This window comes from Ovis canadensis, chromosome 8 (assembly GCF_042477335.2).
Source record: "Ovis canadensis isolate MfBH-ARS-UI-01 breed Bighorn chromosome 8, ARS-UI_OviCan_v2, whole genome shotgun sequence".
NCBI lineage: Eukaryota > Metazoa > Chordata > Mammalia > Artiodactyla > Bovidae > Ovis > Ovis canadensis.
In genome coordinates, this window is record NC_091252.1 from 58,903,465 (window position 1) to 58,924,721 (window position 21,257).

Here is a 21,257-nt window from a genome sequence, read left to right on the forward strand (position 1 = left end):
AGGAAGAGAAATACAAATACTGCGTGATCTCACTTGCGCATGGAATCTTAAAATTTTTTAAATTATAAATAAATAGATAAATAGCCAAACTCCTGGGAGAAGAGGTTGCCAGGAGGTAGAGAGTGAAAGCAATAAGGAGAGGTCAGTAAAAGGGTACAAACTTTCAGTTATAAGATGAATAAAGTCTGTGGATCAAATAATGTACATGGTGACTATGGTTGATAACACGTATAACTGAAATTCACTGAGTAATAGGACTTAAACGTTCTCACACATACAAAACATGTAAGGTGATGGATATGGTAATCCTTTCACAATGTCTATGTATATCAAATCATGATGGTGTACACTTTAAATATCTTACCAAAAAAATAAAGTACAATTTTGTCAATTATACCTCAACGAAGTTAAAGGAAAAAAAAGAAAAAAGATGGAGGTGGAGGTAGACAAAATGCCTCATAATGTTAATACTGGTTTCTGATTGAAGAAAGCTTCCTGAATCACAATATCGTACACCTAAAGCTAATGAAATATTGCAAAACTACATTTCAATTAAAAAAAGAAAAGAAAAACATAATTTAATCATTTTTTACATTTCTTGGCAGAAAAAAAGAAAGCTTACGAAACACCTCCCCTATCTCCTCTCCCAACAAAGACCCCACTAACATGAGAGAAAGAGAATAAAGATAAGCCACATTAAAGAACAGAACATGGGTGTGTGCTGAGTCACTTCAGTTGAGTCCAACTCTTTGCGACCCTATGGACTGTAGTCCACCAGCCTCCTCTGTCCAAGGGAGTCTCCAGGCAAGAATACTGGAGTGGGTTGCCATGCCCTCCTCCAGGGGATCTTCCTGGCCCTGGGACTGAACTCACCTCTTTTACATCTCCTGCACTGCAGGTGGGTTCTCTACGAGGAGCGCCAGCTGGAAGGTCAGGAATAGAACATGGAGTGGCCAAAAGCAAAGGAGAGATTTCCACAGATATGGAAGTCGGAAAGCCAGGGGAAAAGCAGTGACCGCTGTATCGGGGGATGGGGAAGGAGCCTCAGCTTGGTGTTTACAGAGGGGGACGCTTGTTGAGGTTTGGGACGTAGAACCACTTGGTACTGGAGTGGACACAAACACAAATTGGGGAGAAACTGAAAGACCACATACAGTTGTATGTGGTTAGCAGTGGCGCATTCGCTCTGATTCATGATGACCTCTGTCTCAGCCATTTCAGTACTAAAGCCTAAGCACATCCACAGGCGCACTCAGGGGAATCATTCCCGGGCTAAGCTGAGGGCAGAGGGAAGATGCGCATGTCCTGGCCAGGCCCCGCCCACGAGCTCTCACCAATGGGCAGTGAGCGCAGTACTGGGCTTTCTCTACCAGCGGCCCCTTTTACTCCGCTAAGGTTTCTTTCTGCCTTTATTTCATGTCCAGTTAAACAGTTTTGACCCAAAATGGCTTACAGATATATGTAAGTGATGACAGTCAAGGTGCTGCAAAAGTGCCTGAGGCATCGTGGAGAAGGCAAAGAATGAAATTTAAGACCAGCAGGTAGTCAGGAGCTGGTGGAGATATCTCTTACATATCACAGGAAAGACTAGATGGTGTCTGCAAGAATTTGTGACTTCAGGAGCATCCTGCCAAGAACGTATCCAAAGGAATTATGCATGACCACCCTGTTTATAGGGTTCACTGGTGGCTCAGATGGTAAGGGAGTCTACCTGCAGCACGGGAGACCCAGGGTCAATCCCTGAGTTGGGAAGATCCCCTGGAGAAGGAAATGGCAACCCCCTCCAGAATTCTTGCCTGGAAAATCCCATGGGTGGAGGAGCCTGGTGTGCTACAGTCCATGGGATTGCAAAGAGTCAGACACAACTGAGCCACTTCACTTTACACTTTACTTCACCCTGTTCATGCTGATTCATTTAGCCCTGACATTTCTCAATTGCATGTTGAGCTGAAAGGGTGGGTCATGATTACAAAGAGTCAATGCCCCAACCCCAGGGAGTGTCAAACATCTACTCTCAGAAGATGGGATACAAGGAGTTTCCTTCAAATTTTCTCACTTTTTATGAAATATTCGACACATATAAAAGATTATATATTTAATATATATAAGGAATGAAGATCATAATAAAACTCATTTCCTAATTTTAAAAATAGGACACAACCAATGACAATATTCTTTATGCTCCACTCCAAGTATATCCCTAAAGTGTAAGCACTATTTGAATATTGTGCTTTGTTTTTTTTGCCTTTATGATGGTTTTGCCACATAATGTATATAAATTGCCCCTAAATGTATATAAAAAAACAAGCTGAATTAGTATCCTCAGAGATTAAAGAAAGTATTATAGAAGAAGTTAAAATGAAAAAATAATTAAAGAACATAAGAGATTTCTTGGAAATAAAACTACTATTGACAAAAACATTTTTTAATTCAATAGAAGGAATGAAAGTAAGGTTTAAAAATCTACCAAGGAATACAACCAAAAGACAGAGACAAAAATAGAGACAAAAGAGTTAAGCAAAAAGAGTCTCAATTCAATAGGTCTTCTCCATATCAGAAGTTTTAAAAAAGAAAACAGGTTAGGAAGAAAGGTGAATTAGCAAAGAAATGATGGAAGAAAATTTCCCAGAAGTGAAGGGCATGAGTCTCTGTATTGAATGGGACAAGCACTCAGCACAACGAACAGAAAAAACCAATTACATCAAATGGTTGACATTTCAAAATTATCCAGATTCATTAGCCAGAGAAGAAAGTGAAGTGAAAGTCTCAGTCCTGTCCGATTCTTTGTGATCCCATGGACTATAGAGTCCATGGAATTCTCCAGGCCAGAATACTGGAGTGGGTAGCCATTCCCTTCTCTAGGGGATCTTCCCAACCCAGGGATCAAACCCAGGTTTCCTGCACTGCAGGCAGATTCTTTACCAGCTGAGCCACCAGGGAAGCTGAGATAGAGAAGAAAAGATCATTTTAAAAAGATAATAAGATCCATTTCTTTTTTCTCTTCTTCCACACCCCTCTGGAATGGATTTGATATATATCAAACTTATAACCATTTGAATGCGCAAAAGCAGGTGTCCAATCAATTACACTAAAAGCTTCAAGTAAAGGTTAGAAGTAAACAAGGTGCAATTTATTGCTAATGTTAAGTAGTGGGATTTGGTGAGTTTATAAAGCACTAAAATAAAGTTAGAAGCTATAGCTATAAATAAAAGCTAGTCTTGGAAGGGATCGATGTTCTTCACTTTTCTAGTCCTTTTCCCACAAGTTAAAAGATCTTATGCTTATATTTTGTGAAGCAAGATACTGAAAACTAAAAACTCATCTTAGTGATCAATACATTGAGTGCCTGTGTACTTTTCTGTGTTTTAAAATATCTCTACAAATAATTAAAAGGTTCAAATAACAAAAGATCAAACGGAAGAGTCTGTTGTAGGAACTGCCCAAAGACTACCTTTTTTTGTTTGATTCAACAGACCTTACTCTATCTCTAAATCAAAACGCTGCATATGAAATAGGAAAGACAGAACACAGACGTGTGAAGCCCACTCCCAGGACTTCAGAGTACTGGTATTTCATAAGCAATTTAGTCATCATAATGAGTCTCTGTGGTTCTGTATCCTACAAATGCTTTTAGCCTTTACCGGGCAGTCAGTTCACTCCAGGTCTTTACCTGGTAGCACAGAGACATCTTTGTTACTAAGGCAGGCAGACATAAGCCAACAGGGAGCTTGTATTACGTGTCTAGAAAGAACTGTTCATTATTCACCCATCTCTGCCACAGATAAATTTCAATAACCTTGATTCTGCAAAACAGCCTGATCCCAAATGAACACAAACACTGCAAACTTCTTTCACTGTATTTTTGAAACTAGCAACCAATTACTTCTAATGAGCCTGTAGAGTGAGGTGGAATACACATATATTAGTTCTTAGTTTTATTTTTATGATATTAATTGTATGGAACTCAGTGTGACAACTACTCAATTTATCAGACAAACTTCCAGGGGTATAAAGATTCAATAACATTATTTCTAATACTGTACTCACAAGAGTCTATATTGGATACTGCTCTCATTTCTGCAACTGTGTGAAGTCCTGTATGAGAGTCAAACTATAACACCTTAAGGTGCTTAGACTATTATCCTATTTTAACAATGTTCCTAATTTTCCTTTATGAAAAAACCCAAAACATCTTTATTTAACAAATACTGAATTACAAGTGAATATGGGTTATTAAAAAAAATTTAATCCCATGTGGTATTTATACAATGAAATATTACTCAACAATAAAAAAGAATGTAAGGTTGTAACTGTTGCTCCTTGACCTGTGTACAGGTTTCTCAGGAGACAGGTAAGGTGGTCTGATACTCCTGTCTCTTTAAGAATTTTCCACAGTTTCTTGTGATCCAAACAGTCAGAGGCTTTCGAGTAGCCAATAAAGCAGATATTTTCTGGAATTCCCTTACTTTCTCTATGATCCAACAAATGTTGGATCTTGGTTCATACACTGTTGAAGCCTAGCTTGAAGGATTTTGAGCATAACCTTACTAGCATGCAAAATGAGTGCAACTGTATGGTAGTTTAAACATTCTTTGGCACTGCCCTTTTTTCTTTGGGATTGGAATGAAAACTGATCTTTTCCAGTCCTGTGGCCAATGCTGAGTTTTCTAAATTTGCTGACATATTGAGTACAGCACTTTAACAGTATTATCTTTTAAGATTTTAAATAGCTCAGCTACAATTCCATCACTTCCACTTGCTTCATTCATTGTGATGCTTCCTAAAGCCCACTTGACTTCACACTCCAGGATGTCTGTCTATAGGTGAGTCACCACACCATCATGGTTATCCAGGTCATTAAGACCTTTTCTGTATCGTTCTCCTATGTATTCTTACCTCTTCTTAATTTCTTCTGCTTCTATTAGGTCCTTACTGTTTCTGTCCTTTATTGTGCCCATCCTTGAATGAAATGTTCCCTTGGTATCTTCTAAATCTCTTGAAGAGATCTCTAGTCTTTCCCATTCTGTTGTTTTCTTCTATTTCTTTGCATTGTTCACTTAAGAAGGCTTTCTTATCTCTCCTTGCTCTTCTCTGGAACTCTGCATTCAGTTGGGCATATCTTTCCCTTTCTCCTTTGCCTTTCACTTCTCTTCTTTCCTCAGCTATTTGTAAATTTTAAAGCATTAGCATTAGCTTTACATCTGGATATAAGTTGATTCAATAAAGCCACGAATCTCATACTTCATACCACAAAATCACTTAGGTAACTACATATCATTCTACAAACAGCACATAATAAAAACTATAGCACAAATTTATAACCTTTCATAAGTCATTTCATCTCACCAACTTTATTATCTGCTATCAACTGATACACTCTCCACACTACTCACCTTCACCCAGGTTCAACTTGCTTTCTCTTCTTTATATAGTCTTCCTGCTTCTTAGCACATGTTCTTCTGTCATTTCTAGTAAAATCTCCTACTTCACATAAAGGCTTATGTGATATCTGAAATGCCCACATTTTAGAATTTAGGATCCATCAATTAAGATAAGTATCTCAGGGGACTTTCCAAGTGGTCTGGTGGTTAAGACTCCATGCTGCCAATATAGGGGGCCAGGGTTCCCCCTGGTCAGGGATCTAAGATCCCACAGGCCGCACGTGGTGGCCGAAAGATTAAAAAGTTAAAAAAAAAATTTTTTTAAGACCAGTATCTCAAAGGCATGATTAAGTTGAAGAAAAATCTACTAATAGATGTATTTGGATAATGGTTTTAAACAAACATAAAGATAACAAAATGTTATCTTGAAAACCCTTAAAAATATTAACTCATTAAGTGCAAAGTAGGCATTTAGTAATGTTTAACTTTGATGACATGCCTTGTAAGATATGCAAGCATTTGAAAGGTACTGATTTGTAAACAGGTTTCCCAAAAGGATGACATTTATTATCCATCCAACTTATGGCAGCCAGTCCCCAAGATCCATACCTCCTATATTCATGCCCTTGTGGAATCCTCCTCAACAGTGAATCAAGACTGGATCCATGTGACCCATAGAACATGGAGAAGATGACAATCCACTGCAGCTTCTATCTAAATCTCTTGGATTGCTCACTCAGGGGGACACCAGCTGCCATGCTGTGAGGACATTCAAGCAGCCACACACCAAGAACCGAGGGCTCCCACAATATGCCATCCCCAACATGCCAGCATCTTGGGCATGAGCGAGTGAGCGAGCATCTTAAAGTAGATCCTCCTTGCCCCAAATTCTCAGATGACCATAGCCCCAGCTAAATCTGTCTGCAGTCTTACTGAGAGACCAGAGTCAGAACTTCTTGGCTGAATCACTCTCTAATTCCTGACTGACAGACTTTGAGAGACAATAAATAACTATTGCTGTTTTAAGCTGCCAGGTTTTAGGGTGATTTGTTATACAGCCTTAGTAACTAGAATATAACCTAGGCCTAGTCTTCAATGCTGTCCTTCATGAGTGATCCTGACTCTTGATGAAAATGTATGTGATTATGGTTTATGATTTATGTAACCAGCAGTCAAGAAGCCCATAAGATAAGTAGTAAAGATTCTGATAGATAAAGCAGTAAAGAAAAGAAAGGAGTAGAATATGTGATGGGCTGAATTGTGTTCCCCACAAAATTCATATGAAGCTCTAACTCCCCATACTAAGGAGGTGGCTGCAATTGGAGACACAGCCTTTAACAAGGTAACTAGGTTAAAACAAGGCCATGGAGGCAGGCCCTAATAGGACACCATTAGGTAGGACACCTAGGACTGGTGTCCTTATAAGAAGACAAAGAAACACCAGGAGTTCACATGGACAGAAAAAAAAATATGTGAAGACACAGCAAGAAGGCAGCCATCCGCAAGCCAAGGAGAGAGGCCTCAGGGGACACCAGATCTGCAAACACCTTGATCTGAGACATCCAGCCTCCAGATTGTGAGAAAAGAAATTTCTGTTGTTTAAGCTACTCAGCCTCTGGTGCTTTGTTATGGCAGCCCTGACAAACTAATACAGAGGGGAAACTGAAGGTGTTAGTCGCTCAGCCATGTCTGACTCTTTTGCAGCCCCATGGACTATAGCCTGCCAGGTTCCTCTGTCAATGGAATTCTCCAGGCAAGAATACTGGAGTGGGTTGCCATTCCCTTCTCCAGGGATCTTCTGGACCCAGGGATCGAAACTGGGTCTCTCACATTGTGGGCAGACTCTCTACCATTTGAACCACCAGGGAAGCCCCCCAGAGGAGAAACCCATGGATTAAAAAGAAAAAAAGACTTAGAGAACATAACAAAAGCATTTTAAAGAACAATACTAAATCATAGTACTTAAAGTTGTACACTTGGATAACAGAGGTACAAAAAAACACAAGGAAGTGATTATTATAACAAATAATCACTATAACAAACACTTTACATGTGTAGGCTGCCTATATATTCTAACGCACTATTTCAGGTCCCACAGATTAAATTATACCAGTCCTCCAACAACAAGGTTCCAATCTCACTAGCCACTGTATAGTAACTTTGAGAAACTGCATGAGGTACCAGTTTCACTAACAGCTCTCCAGTCTACAAATCACTCTGTAATTAACAGAAGTGCATCACAATTGGTGACCAACTGCATCACATCTTTCCAAGTCTGCCAGTGATCGGTCACTGGTCACTTGTTACTCAGTTCACACAGACAACAAACCATGTAACGGTGTTGTCTCCTTGTCTCCCAGTGAAAAGTCCACCTAATAGCTTACCAAAACGAACAATTAAAAGAGGGAATTAGCCAACAAAGAAGAAAGTGAGGCCAAGAAATGAAAAGTGGTAACATCGGAAGTGAAATTTGAATGGAATAGGACAGAGACACAAAATAAATGGCTGACCACGGTAAGTTGACACAGCTACCACCTGAAGGCTCCAGGTGTGGAGCCAGAGGAACTCAAAGAAGGGCACTGATCACCATAAATTAGGAAAGTGTGGAGATGAAAGGATGAAGAAATGACGCTGCAAAAACTTCACATGAACGGAACTCCTGCAAACACTTCACGACACTGAAAGCGCAAAGGATAAAATACTAGAAACTGATCCAAACTTCGACAAGAGCATGAACGTTAATCAAGGCATAGAAAAGATGCTTGTTGTAGATGCAAACTAATATACAGAGGATGGATAAACAAGATCCTACTATAGAGCACAGGGAGCTATGTTCAATATCCTGTGCTAAGCCATAATGGAAAAGAATATGAAAAAGAATGTATACACATATATACATGTGTACATAGGGCTTCCCCGGAGAAGGCAATGGCACCCCACTCCAGTACTCTTGCCTGGAAAATCCCATGGACAGAGAAGCCTGGTAGGCTGCAGTCCACGGGGTCGCTAAGAGTCAGACACGACTGAGTGACTTCACTTTCACTTTTCACTTTCATGCATTGGAGAAGGCAATGGCAACCCACTCCAGTGTTCTTGCATGGAGAATCCCAAGGACAGGGGAGCCTGGTGGGCTGCCGTCTATGGGGTCGCACAGAGTCAGACACAACTGAAGTGACTTAGCAGCAGCAGAAGCAGCATAGGGCTTCCCGGTAGCTCAGAGAGTAAAGAATCTGCCTGCAATGCCGGAAACCTGGGTTTAATCCCTGGGTTGGAAAGATCCCCTGGAGAAGGGAATGCTACCCATTCCAGTATTCTTGCCTGGAGAATCCCATGGACAGAGGAATCTGTATATGTTCACATGTATAACTGAGTTCCTTTGCTGTAGGAGAAATTAACACAACATTGTAAATAAACTATACATCAATAAAATAAATTCTGAAAAGTTGCCTGTTCTGTATCATAAGTCATAAGATGGGAAAAGGCAAACCAAACTACCCTTGATAAGATTTTACGAAGAAAATAAAAGTCTAATATTCAATGTTGCTAATGTTTTAAGTTACAGTTTACCAAACTTTGGTATTTTAAAATTTCCCTATACAATTGTAACAGACAGTAAAATAGTTTTTAATGTTTTGGCCAAACATTTATAGGTCCTGCTAAAATCAAAATTTTCCCCACTGATTAAGATAGCCTATCAGGGTTTCCTTGGTGGCTCAGATGGTAAAGAATCTGCCTACAATGCAGGAAACCCAGCTTTGATCCCTGGGTTAGGAAGATCCCCTGGAGAAGGAAATGGCAACCCACTCCAGTATTCTTGCCTGGAGAATCCCTTGGACAGAGGAGTGTGGAGGGTTATGGTCCATGGGATTGCAAAGAGTCAGACACGACTGAGCAAATAATACTAGGGATCAGGGTTTCAGCGTGCTCTATTTTCTTTATAGCACCACAGCTCAGGCAAGGGTGGCCTGTAGTTAATTTGGAAGGGGAGAGGGAGTTATGATTGAGATGCAGCCCAAGGAGGGGCTCCTGGGGTGACTCGCAAAGTTTGACTTCCTGACTAGAGTGGCTCTTGTAAAGGTATTTGGCTTATAATAATTTATTAAGGTGAAAAATGTTTTTGTGACTCAAACCCATAGGGGCAGGGGACTAGTGAATGAGGACTCATCTGAAGCACTGGGCCATTGGTCACCTTTCTAAAAGAAAAGAAAAAAAAGCCACAGAAGTAAGAAAGTGACTTGGCAGAAGGCACAAAGGCTTTGGTCAGATGTGAAACTGGAACCTAAGTGTCCTGGCAGCCAGGTCGCACTCTTCTCTTTAAAGGCTGCCAGTCTCCCACGAAGCAGACTTCTCCTGAAGGGCATCTGTACTGTCCATTCCCAGGAGAGGTCATTCAGCCAGATATGAATGTGGAGGCCTGGGGCTTTAAGATACATCACCTAATGCTAATCAGAAAGAAAAAGACAAATCCGTAGGAAGGCGGAAAGTCACTGACCTTAACATTTTTCTTCCTGAGTTATTGTTTAGGTAGAGATTAGGCTTTGCAGAGAACAGTAAAACAGTTTGGCCTCCCTAATCCTAGGGCAACAATACACTCAAACTTAATGAATGCCATTTATTCTGTGGGGCTGAGGCAGTGCTGCTGTGGATTTAGGTGTCTGGTTGTTGTTTAGTCACTGAGTCGTGTCTGACTCTTTTGCAACCCCATGGACCATAGCCCACCAGGCTCCTGTATCCATAGGATTTCTCAGGCAAGAATACTGGAGTGGGTTACCATTTCCTTCTCTAGGGGATCTTCCCGACCCAAGGACTGAACCTGTGTCTCCTGCATTGGCAGGCAGGTTCTTTACCAATAAGCCCCATGGTATCTAGTTAGGTTATAATCAATACTTGGTCGTTCCTTTCATTTTTTTTTTTAATTAAACAAAAATTTTTTATTTTATATTGGAGTATAGTTGATTAACAATGATGTGTTAGTTATAGGTGTAGAGCACAGTTATTCAGTTATACCTGTACAAGCATCCATTCTTTTTCATCTTTCCTTTTAGATTGATTACTGTAACATAGAATTTTTCCCCTCATTTAAATACCCTAACAGCCTCTGACATTTCTTTGTTCATGCAAAATCCATCATGACTTTTATCGGCTTACTGATTTGGGGAATATGTTTTCTCTCCACTGTATGCACAACTTTCATTTTGAATAACAAAAAGTATGCCTTATATAACTGAGATATCAACCTCCATCCAGTTTAGCTGGCTAGTAAATTCAGAGCAAATACTCCAAGTCTCTTTAAGATTTACATGCTTACCCTCAAAAGTTAATGTCTCTGACATTAAGGGAATTCCAAAGGCAGGGGGAGAGACAGGCGTAATAAGAAAGTGCACAGACATCCTGGGGCAAATCTGGTAGAGTATTTCAAGTTCTATTTTTAGATGCACAAAAGCATGGTCACTTTTAACACAGCCAGTCAGTTATAACCACAGTGTTAGTGTTTATGAGTCATTAAATACCAAGGGAAGAATTTAAATTTGTGAATTCTGGATTTAAAAAGACAGAAATGCACTAAGCATCAAGACGGTTAGCTTTTAGTATATCAGAATAATCAATTTTTAAAGACAGAAGCCTTATTTTTTTTTTTCAAAATGGCCTTTTCTCAAGAGTTTAGTAATAGGAAGGAAAGAAATTCTGGTATGGAGAGATAAACCTGCTGCATATTTTGCAGGGAAGAAAAGGAATGATGTAACATCATTTTAATAAAAATAGAAGGTGGTTATTTACTTAGCAACCTTTTGAGAATCTTATTCCTCTATGGTATTCCTACGTTCTGGGCAATGCTAGGCTCCCTTAAAGAGGGTATATTTTGAATGATTAGTAATTCTGATCATACAGTAAATATCCCAAGTCTAAGGGAACTCATTATTGAAAGGAATCCTTTGATAATCTTACATAGGATTCTTTAAATCCTTATTAGCATATGTTTTTGAGGTGTTTCCCAAGACATCTCCCAACAGGAAGGAATCTAATTAGCTGCAAGTCCCTCATTGGATGATAAAGTGTTTACTTTTCTTACATTTCAAAGTACAAAATACCCTGGCTTACATCCAATCAACCATCCAGGATTTATTTCAGCAGGGTAGCAAAGATGGAAAATGTTTCAAGGCACCTGACCCTCAGTTTTAAAACTGCTTTTGAACAGCAACACAGCTCCACTCATATTAAATATTGATAGTGCGAGGTTCTTCGATTCCTCAAGTTTTTATTTTTCTAGTTTTTGTTTCTGGAGGTTTTTTTTGAGGGGGGTGGTTCCTCACTTTTTTCCATATGGTATAAAAACCCAACAGGTGCCAGGGGATTTTGCTATTATTCATGACTGGCTTTACAGCTCTTTACTGTACTAAGTTTTTGAACAGCAAATGGAGGAAAACAAAGGCTTCAGTGAGCAAGCCATTCATTAAGTATCAGGTAACCTAGGACAATACATTCTGGAGATTAAGGAAATTATAAATAATTAAATAAGCATCCATTCCTAAAGCGCCTATAAAACACCTACCTGCACTTAGGTTCTTCCTCTCATGGTAACCTCTTCTGCTACTAACTTTTATTTTGATTTTAAAAAGAGACAGCTAACCCAGGGATTTAATGCTAATTTTAGCTTTAATTTGTTCCCTTTTAGCATCAAGAGGCATACGGAGCTCCAATGTAAACCAGTCACTTTTTCTGAAGCCCCAGTGCCAACGTCCCTATCATTATTTCTATTTGGAAGCAAGGCACCAGATGGCTGTATAGGTGCGGTCAGGCGGTGAATGATTTGATTTCTATGATAAGCCAACGGCTGGGTCTCTCTGCACGTGTTCAGAATGCTGATGACTAATGCCACTGGGCATTCCCCTCTCGGTTCCAAGCTCACCTATCTAGCAGGCAAGGCTTCAGTTCTGGGGTGAGTCAAGAAGCATATTTGTAGCTACCAGAGAAACTATTTTTAGGGAACCAAAGACAAGTTGCCACAAGGGTCTTAGTTACTCAAGCTCCTCCATCAAAATTTGGGGTGCTTGTTACGCCTGCATCTCCCTGGATCTGCTCTATCTGGACCCTGAGGAATCAGGGTGGATATCATTGAACCGTAATAGAGTTCCCAGATGATTCTTACGCATGGTGAGCTGGAAACGGATTGATCTAAAGACTGGAAGACAGACTGGCAGATTGCTAACTAGAAGATCAATTGAGTAACTTACGTGAGATCACTTAAAATCTACTTTAGATTCTCGATAGGTAGGTTTTATTATCCCCACTATGATGGTAAACTGTGGGCCAGATTCTCCAGGGGATCTTCCCAACCCAGAGACGGAACCCAGGTCTCCTGCACTGCAAGAAGATACTTCACAGTCTGAGCCACCAGGAGAGCCCATGGAAGCAGAGTCACCTCAAACCAAGTTATACTGATTTTTAAAATATTTTATTTTTACTTATTTATTTATTTGGCTGCTTGGGTCTTAGCTGTGGCATGCAGGATCTTCTAGCTATCCTTAGTGGTGACATAGGAAGTCTTAATAGCAACATGTGGGATCTAGTTCCCCGACCAGGAATGGAACCAAGTTCTCCTCCATTGGGAGTTCAAGGTCTTAGCCACTGGACCACGCGGGAAGTCCCCCAAATTATACTAATTTAAGTCTAGTGAAAGGGTTAGCAAACTTTCTGTAAAGGGATAGTAAATAAATACATTACATGTTGTGGGACATGCGGTCTCTACGACAATTACTCAACTCCGCCAGTATAGTATGAAAGCAGCCACAAATGGGATGGAAATCAAGGGTTTGGCTATGTTCTAAAAACTTTACAAAACAAAGAGTGGGCTAGACTTGGCCCATGGCTATAGTTGGTCTCAGTTCAGTTCAGTTGCTCAGTTGTGTCCGACTCTTTGTGACCCCACGAATCGCAGCACGCCAGGCCTCCCTGTCCATCACCAACTCCTGGGGTTCACTCAAACTCTGGTCCACTGAGTCGGTGATGCCATCCAGACATCTCATCCTCTGTTGTCCCCTTCTCCTCCTGCCCCCAATCCCTCCCAGCATCAGAGTCTTTTCCAATGAGTCAACTCTTCGCATGAGGTGGCCAAAGGACTGGAATTTCAGCTTTAGCATCATTCCTTCCAAAGAAATCCCAGGGCTGATCTCCTTCAGAATGGACTCGTTGGATCTCCTTACAACTTTAGTTTCCATTATATTTTCACACTGCTTATTTACATCAAGCCAAATGCCAGGCTGGAAGAATCACAAGCTGGAATCAAGATTGCCGGGAGAAAGATCAACAACCTCAGATATGCAGATGATACCACTCTCATGGCAGAAAAGTGAAGAGGAACTAAAGAGACTCTTGATGAGGGTGAAAGAGGAGAGTGAAAAAGCTGCTTAAAACTCAACATTCAAAAAACTAAGGTCATGGCATCTGGTCCCATCACTTCATGGCAAATAGAAGGGGGAAAAGTGGAAGTAGGGACAGATTTTATTTTCTTGCGCTTCAAAATCACTGTGGACAGTAACTACAGTCATGAAATTAAAAGACACTTGCTCCTTGGAAGGAAAGCTATGACAAACTTAGCGTATTAAAAAGCAAAGACATCACCTTGCTGACAAAGGTCTGTATAATCAAAACTATGGTTTTTCCACTTACTACTAGTCATGTATGGATATGAGAGTTGGGCCATAAACAAAGCTGAGTGCTGAAGAATTGATGCTTTCAAATTGTGGTTCTGGAGAAGACTTTTGAGAGTCCCTTGGACTGTAAGGAGATCAAACCAATTAATCCTAAAGAAAATCAACCCTGAATGTTCATTGGAAGGACTGATCCTTTGGCTACCTGATGCGAAGAGCTGACTCACTGGAAAAGACCCTGATGCTGGGAAAGACTGAAGGCAAAAGAAGAGGATGGCAGAGGATGAGATGAACTCAACCAACTCAATGGAGATGAATTTGAGCAAACTCCAGGGTATAGTGGAGGACAGAGAAGCCTGGTGTGCAGTCCATGGGGTTCCAAAGAACCAGACATGATTTAGTGACTGAATAACAAAGAGCAAATAAGTAAAAGCTGTACTTAATTTATGACTGTGTAATATAGCACATGGTGAAGACTGCTTTTTTTTTTTTTGAAGAGGAAAATTTTCATACTTGCCTATTGCCAGCAGCTGGAAGTAAATTATTACAAGAACATTCATGAACCCAGTGAGACATGCATATTCTTGTTCTTGGCTAATCTTCCTCTGTTCCATCTTTCTCAACTGTGCAATTCTCTAGGGAGTTGGATGGCTCTGAATAAATAAAATACACTTCATTCCCTAATAAATGTATGAAACTAGATGGTTTAATCCTATTTCTATTTACTCAAGAATTATGATAAAATTGTTTCCTGTAGGAAGGTCTCACCCACACCTTATACTACAAAGACATAACACTTTATATATAGCTATTTGGAAAGTGAGAAATAAATCATATGAAGCAGTTACACTGAACTGACCAGTTAAAAGACTAGCATATTAATATAAAAGATGGCTACTTAGCCATCAAAGAGCTCTTCCCCTTTTAAATTAAATCACTATTGGTCAGAAGCAGCTGTCCACTCAGGCACATATATTTCCCAGCCTCCATAAATTGAAGTGGGGATTTGAACTGGTTCTGGCCAATGGAATGTAAGTAGAAGTAATGTTTTTACTTGCTGGTGGAGGGAGTTATCCTGGTATGCCTTTCCCACCTTCTCTTCACCCCTGTAGTGAACTGGAAATCACCTTGTTCATGACGGTATAATAAGATGGAAGGACCCTCATGACGGTATAATAAGATGGAAGGACCCTTTATCTGCGAATCACTTGAAGAAGTGCTAACCAGGAGAGCTGCTGAACCAGGTATAACCTATTTGGACTTCAGGTGAGATGGAAGTAAACTTTTACTAGCTTAAGCCACTGAGATTTGGAAACATTTGTTACAGCAGTTAGCCTACTCTAACAGAATATACTTGAGTTGAATAAATGAGTCAAGTCACAATTTATTGAAGGATTTCTAAGGTGAATGCAAAGATTAGAGAATCACATGTATAAGAAAAACTTGCAAGTTACAGTTTTTCCCATTTGTGCAATCCATTTATATGAGTTACTAACCAGCCTGAGCTCATTTTCCTAGGCCCCCGGCTCGGGGTGCCTTCCTTCCCCATGTTGGGACACCTCACTTCTAACTTCGCCTTCTCGCCCCCGCCGGGCGGTGGAGGCGATTGGCCGGGAGGGCCAGAGCCGAGCTGGGTTGATCCTCGGAAGTGGATGAGCTTCCAAGGGCCGCCTGGTTGGTCGGGGATCGGACCGGCGGTTGTGCCTGGCGCCGAGGTGTGGCGACTTCCCCCGTGCCCCCCACCCTACGACTTGTGCGGAGGGATGGCCTACTGTGCCCCGCAGGTTGGAGTGGGGCTGGTGCCCCCAGGCAGCCTGGAGACCCCTCAGCCAGAGGGCGAGGCTGGAGCCGGGGTGGAGAGCAACTCCGAGGGGGCCTCCCCGGACCCCTGTGCCGCCCCCGCAGGAGCCGCGAAGCTGGACAAGGAGAAGCTGGAGCCGAACCCTGACGAGTCCCAGGACATCAAAGCTCTTCAGAAAGACCTTGAACAATTTGCCAAGCTCCTAAAGCAGAAGAGGATCACTCTAGGATATACCCAGGCCGATGTGGGGCTCACCCTGGGGGTTGTGTTTGGAAAGGTGTTCAGCCAAACGACTATCTGCCGTTTTGAGGCTTTGCAGTTCAGTTTCAAGAACATGTGTAAGCTGCGGCCCCTGCTGCAGAAGTGGGTGGAGGAAGCTGACAACAACGAGAATCTGCAGGAGATAGGCAAGGCAGAGACCCTTGTGCAGGCCCGAAAGAGAAAGCGGAGTATTGAGAACCGAATGAGAGGCAACCTGGAGAGCATGTTCCTGCAGTGCCCGAAGGCCACCCTGCAGCAAATTAGCCACATCGCCCAGCAGCTCGGGCTGGAGAAGGACGTGGTCCGAGTGTGGTTCTGCAGCCGCCGCCAGAAGGGCAAACGATCAAGCAGTGACTACTCCCAACGCAAGGATTTTGAGGCTGCTGGGTCTCCTTTCGCAGGGGGACTCCTTTCCTCTGGCGCCAGGGCCCCATTTTGGTACCCCAGGCTACGGGGGCCCTCATTTCACTACGCTGTACTTTCGGTCCCATTCCCTGAGGGTGAGGCCTTTCCCTCGGTGTCTGTCACCGCTCTGGGTTCGCCTATGCATTCAAACTGAGGTGCCTGCTCACCCCAGGAATGGGGGGCAGAGGAAGGGGAGAGCTAGGGAGAGAACCCTGGGGTTTGTACCAGGGCTATGGGATTAAGTTTTTCATTCACTAAGAAAGGAATTGGGAACACAATGGATGTGGGGGCAGGGAGTTTGGGGAAACTGGTTGGAGGGAAGGTGAAGTTCAGTGATGCTCTTGACTTTAATCCCCACATCACTCATCACTTTGTTCTTAAATAAAGAAAAATAAATAAATAAATAAATAAATAAATAAATTTTAAAAAAACAGTCTGAATGACTGGGGAGTTCTATTTATTAAATAAATTCTGATACCTAACATCTTTTATAACAATGCATCATTGCAATAGCTCACCTAAACCACTGGATACTCCATAAGGTAGAATGTATTGTATGATACGTTTATTATACATTTGTAACACAAAGTGTAAACCAGAAAACAATCTGAAATTAAATTCGCATGCTCCAGGGCAGAATCTACTGAACCTCAGTCATTCAGAACCACTTCCTGAGTTTTCCATAGCTGTGTACCTCAAGTATTATTTTCTTCCTATTTTTCCAGCATCACTGACTCAATGGACATGAGTTTGAGCAAATTCTGGGAGACTGTGAAGGACAGCGAAGCCTGCTGCTGCTGCTGCTGCTGCTAAGTCACTTCAGTCATGTCCGACTCTGTGTAACCACACAGACAGCAGCCCACCCGGCTCCTCCGGTGCGCTGTAATTCATGAGGTCGCAAAGAGTCAGACATGACTTAGCAACTGAACAATAACAATTTCTCCAGAGAGTCTGAGTCCCACTCAGTCCCATTCAGTTCCACTTCTGCCCACTGGAGACTTGAAGATGGTTTACTCTGGGGCTACTTGAGGATCCTGGACTTTGTAGGACACAGGAGAGAATGGCTGGAGACTCAGGGAAAAGAACTATTTAGGCTTCTCCCAGGTTTGAACAGAAAGAAAGCCTCTGGAGCCTGGTAAGGGGAAAAATACACCAGAAAACTGAAAGGGGCTGACACCCAAGTGAAAAAGCTTGTTATGGGGTGGGAAGAGCTCTATTAATTATATTTAAATTATATTTTCTTGTAGTGCTTACTATTTTGGGGTTAGGGAATCATTTGAGAATATAACAAAAGTTGTGGAATGTTTCCCCTTTCATATATACAAATGAGCATTAACTGCTCACACCTAAATTCTGGAAGCTGTTAGAGCCTTTGCAGTCCATCAGTCCTGAACCTCAGGTTAAGAATCCCTAGTTCCTTGTTGTTGTTTAGTCTCTAAGTCATATGTTCAACTCTTTGCAACCCTATGGACTCTTACCTGCCAGGCCCCTCTCTCCATGGAATTCTCCAGGCAACTGGAATGAGTTGCCATTTCCTTCTCCAGGGAATCTTCCCGACCCAGGGATTAAACCCGGGTCTCCTGAATTGGTAAGTAGGTACTTTACTGCTGAGCCATCAGGGAAGCCCGGAATCCCTATTATAGGGGGAGATTTAAAAGCTTCTCCTCAGGTTGATACAGCAATCTACTAATAAATAACGCAGACTCTTCCCTATGCAAGAGAGAACACAGCTATTCCTCCATCTCTTCTCCTATGACTGGGGATAAGGAGGAGGAAGGAAAAGAGAGGTAATGTCACTCTCAGGCTCTCCTGGCTATCCTGCACTGTCCCTAACCTCTATGCCTTGGTGTGGTACAGCAGTGGGGCACCATCAGTGGGATATTTGTTTCTTTGTTTCTTTTTTAAACTTTATTTTGAGAGAATTCTCTGGTGGTCCAAGGTTAGGACTCTGTTTCCACGGCAACAGGCACCGTTCTATCCCTGGTCAGGGAACTAAAATCCTGCATGCTGGGTGGCATAGCCAAAAAAAAGAAAATAGAAGAAAACCCTTATTTTGAAACAATATTACTTTCTCACGTAAGTTGCAAAAAAAAAATAGTACATGAACCTCAAAGACATGACAGTAAGTAAAATAAGCCACACACAAAAGAAAAAACACTGTATGATTCCACTTATATAATGCATCTAGAGTAGTCAAATTGACAGAGGAAGAAAGTAGAACAGTGGTTACCAGGTGTCTGGGGGAGATGAGATTGGGGAATTATTGTTAAGTGGGTACCCAGTTTCAGTTCAGGATGATGAAAGTCTCTAGAGACTGATAGTGGTGATGGTTACCCAACAACGAGAATGAAACTGATGCCACTGAACTGCATATTTAAAATAATATTGAAATGGTGAGTTTTATGTCAACATTCAGAAAACGAAGATCATGGCATCTGGTCCCATCACTTCATGGGAAATAGATGGGGAAACAGTGGAAACAGTGTCAGACTTTATTTTGGGGGGCTCCAAAATCACCGTAGATGGTCATTGCAGCCATGAAATTAAAAGATGCTTACTCCTTGGAAGAAAAGTTATGACCAACCTAGATAGCATATTCAAAAGCAGAGACATTACTTTGCCAACAAAGGTCCGTCTGGTCAAGGCTATGGTTTTTCCAGTGGTCATGTATGGATGTGACAGTTGGACTGTGAAGAAAGCTAGCGCCGAAGACGCTTTTGAACTGTGGTGTTGGAGAAGACTCTGGAGAGTCCCTTGGACTGCAAGGAGATCCAACCAGTCCATTCTAAAGGAGATCAGCCCTGGGTGTTCTTTGGAAGGAATGATGCTGAAGCTGAAACTCCAGTACTTTGGCCACCTCATGCGAAGAGTTGACTCACTGGAAAAGACTCTGATGCTGGGAGGGATTGGGGGCAGGAGGAAAAGGGGACGACAGAGGATGAGATGGCTGGATGGCATCACCAATTCGATGGACATGAGTCTGAGTGAACTCTGGGAGATGGTGATGGACAGGGAATCCTGGCGTGCTGCAATTCATGGTGTCGCAGAGTCAGACACAACTGAGTGACTGAACTGAACTGATGTCATGTACATCACAATAAAAAATAGTACAGAGAGTGCCCATGTACCCTATCTCCCAACAGTAATGTCTTACATAGTGACGTCGCTCAGCCGTGTCTGACTCTTTGCGACTCTGTGGACCGTAAGCCTGCCACACTCCATCTAAGGGATTTTCCAGGCAAGAATACTAGAGTGGGTTGCCATTTCCTTCTCCAACTGTCTTACATAACCAGAGTACAATTATCAAAACAAGGAAATGGGCATTGGTGTAATACTATTAACTACAGAACTTACTTGGATTTCACTTTTCCCATGAGCTCAGGTATGTGTGTGTGTGTGCATGTGTGTGTGTAGTTCTATGAATTTTATCACATTATGTAACTATCACCATAGTCAGAGTACAAAACTGTATCAAACCTCCACTTTACAGATTAGGAAACTGAGGCAGTTTGACAATTAAGTAAACTGTCAAAACTTTTACAACCAATAGGTGCCAGAACCAGGCATCTTACCCAGTAAGATCAGCTCTGAAGTGCATGACTCTTAATCAAAGGTTAACCAAAACTGTAAATATAGGGCATAACTAGGATACTCAAATGCATCCATATATGTGTATTCAAGAAGTCTGTTCTGTGGTACTTGAATATTTTAGACTATATATGGCATAATACAAAATAGTACACAATGCATTTCAGCATTGTACCTAAACTGGGTCAAATCCAGAATTTCATGCTGGGACTTACTATTCACTTAGTATTTTCTAGCTAAAAAGTAACTTTAAAGACTGGCATGAGACATGTTATCCTGACAAAGGAAGAGAAAGAATTTAGCTTTGTGAAAAATCTGAACTGAAATTTTCCAAGTCAAATTGTTCATGATTTGGTTTATTTTTAGCCTCAATAATAAATTCAAATCACTACCATTTAACCATGATAAAATAGGCCCATCTCATGTTATTACATTTTTACGTCCTATTAAGCAAATATTTTAGTTACTAGAATATCTAAATAGTTCCACTATGGGAACAAAGTTTTTTTTTAAATACATATGATTAACACTGGATTTTCTTGTGTGATTTTACAGCTTTTTATGAATACCTGATATATTTATTTTTATGATCATAAACTGAATATATGTTCATTTTAAGAAGTCTAAAATTTCTGTAAAGATGCAAAGGGGGGAAAAACCCAATACTTCCCAAACTTGTCACCTGGAGGCAATTTCCTTGTATATCAGATTTCTGTGGGACTTGCCCAGAGTTAGAATAAAATGCTGACATTTTCAAAAACTGAAAACTCTAATTTACAGAAATAAGAGTATAAATTTTCTGACCTTGGAATCAGGTTTTAAAATAGTGTGGTATTTACTGGCACAAAGACAGACATATAGATCAATGGAACAAAATAGAAAGCCCAGAGATAAATCCACACACATATGGACACCTTATCTTTGACAAAGGAGGCAAGAATATACAATGGAGTAATGACAATCTATTTAACAAGTGGTGCTGGGAAAACTGGTCAACCACTTGTAAAAGAATGAAACTAGATCACTTCCTAACACCGCACACAAAAATAAACTCAAAATGGATTAAAGATCTAAATGTAAGATCAGAAACTATAAAACTCCTAGAGGAGAACATAGGCAAAACACTCTCAGACATAAATCACAGCAGGATCCTCTATGATCCACCTCCCAGAA

The 21,257-nt window shown here is 41.2% G+C and overlaps 1 protein-coding gene and 1 pseudogene across 4 annotated transcripts in view; one reads left to right on the forward strand and one right to left on the reverse strand.

The window, feature by feature from the left end:
* Positions 1-21,257, reverse strand: part of ANKRD6 (ankyrin repeat domain 6) — a 185,998-nt gene that overhangs the window by 155,910 nt on the left and 8,831 nt on the right. The gene's annotated exons all lie outside the window — the stretch shown is intronic.
* LOC138445096 (POU domain, class 5, transcription factor 1 pseudogene) lies at positions 15,577-16,650 on the forward strand (annotated as a pseudogene).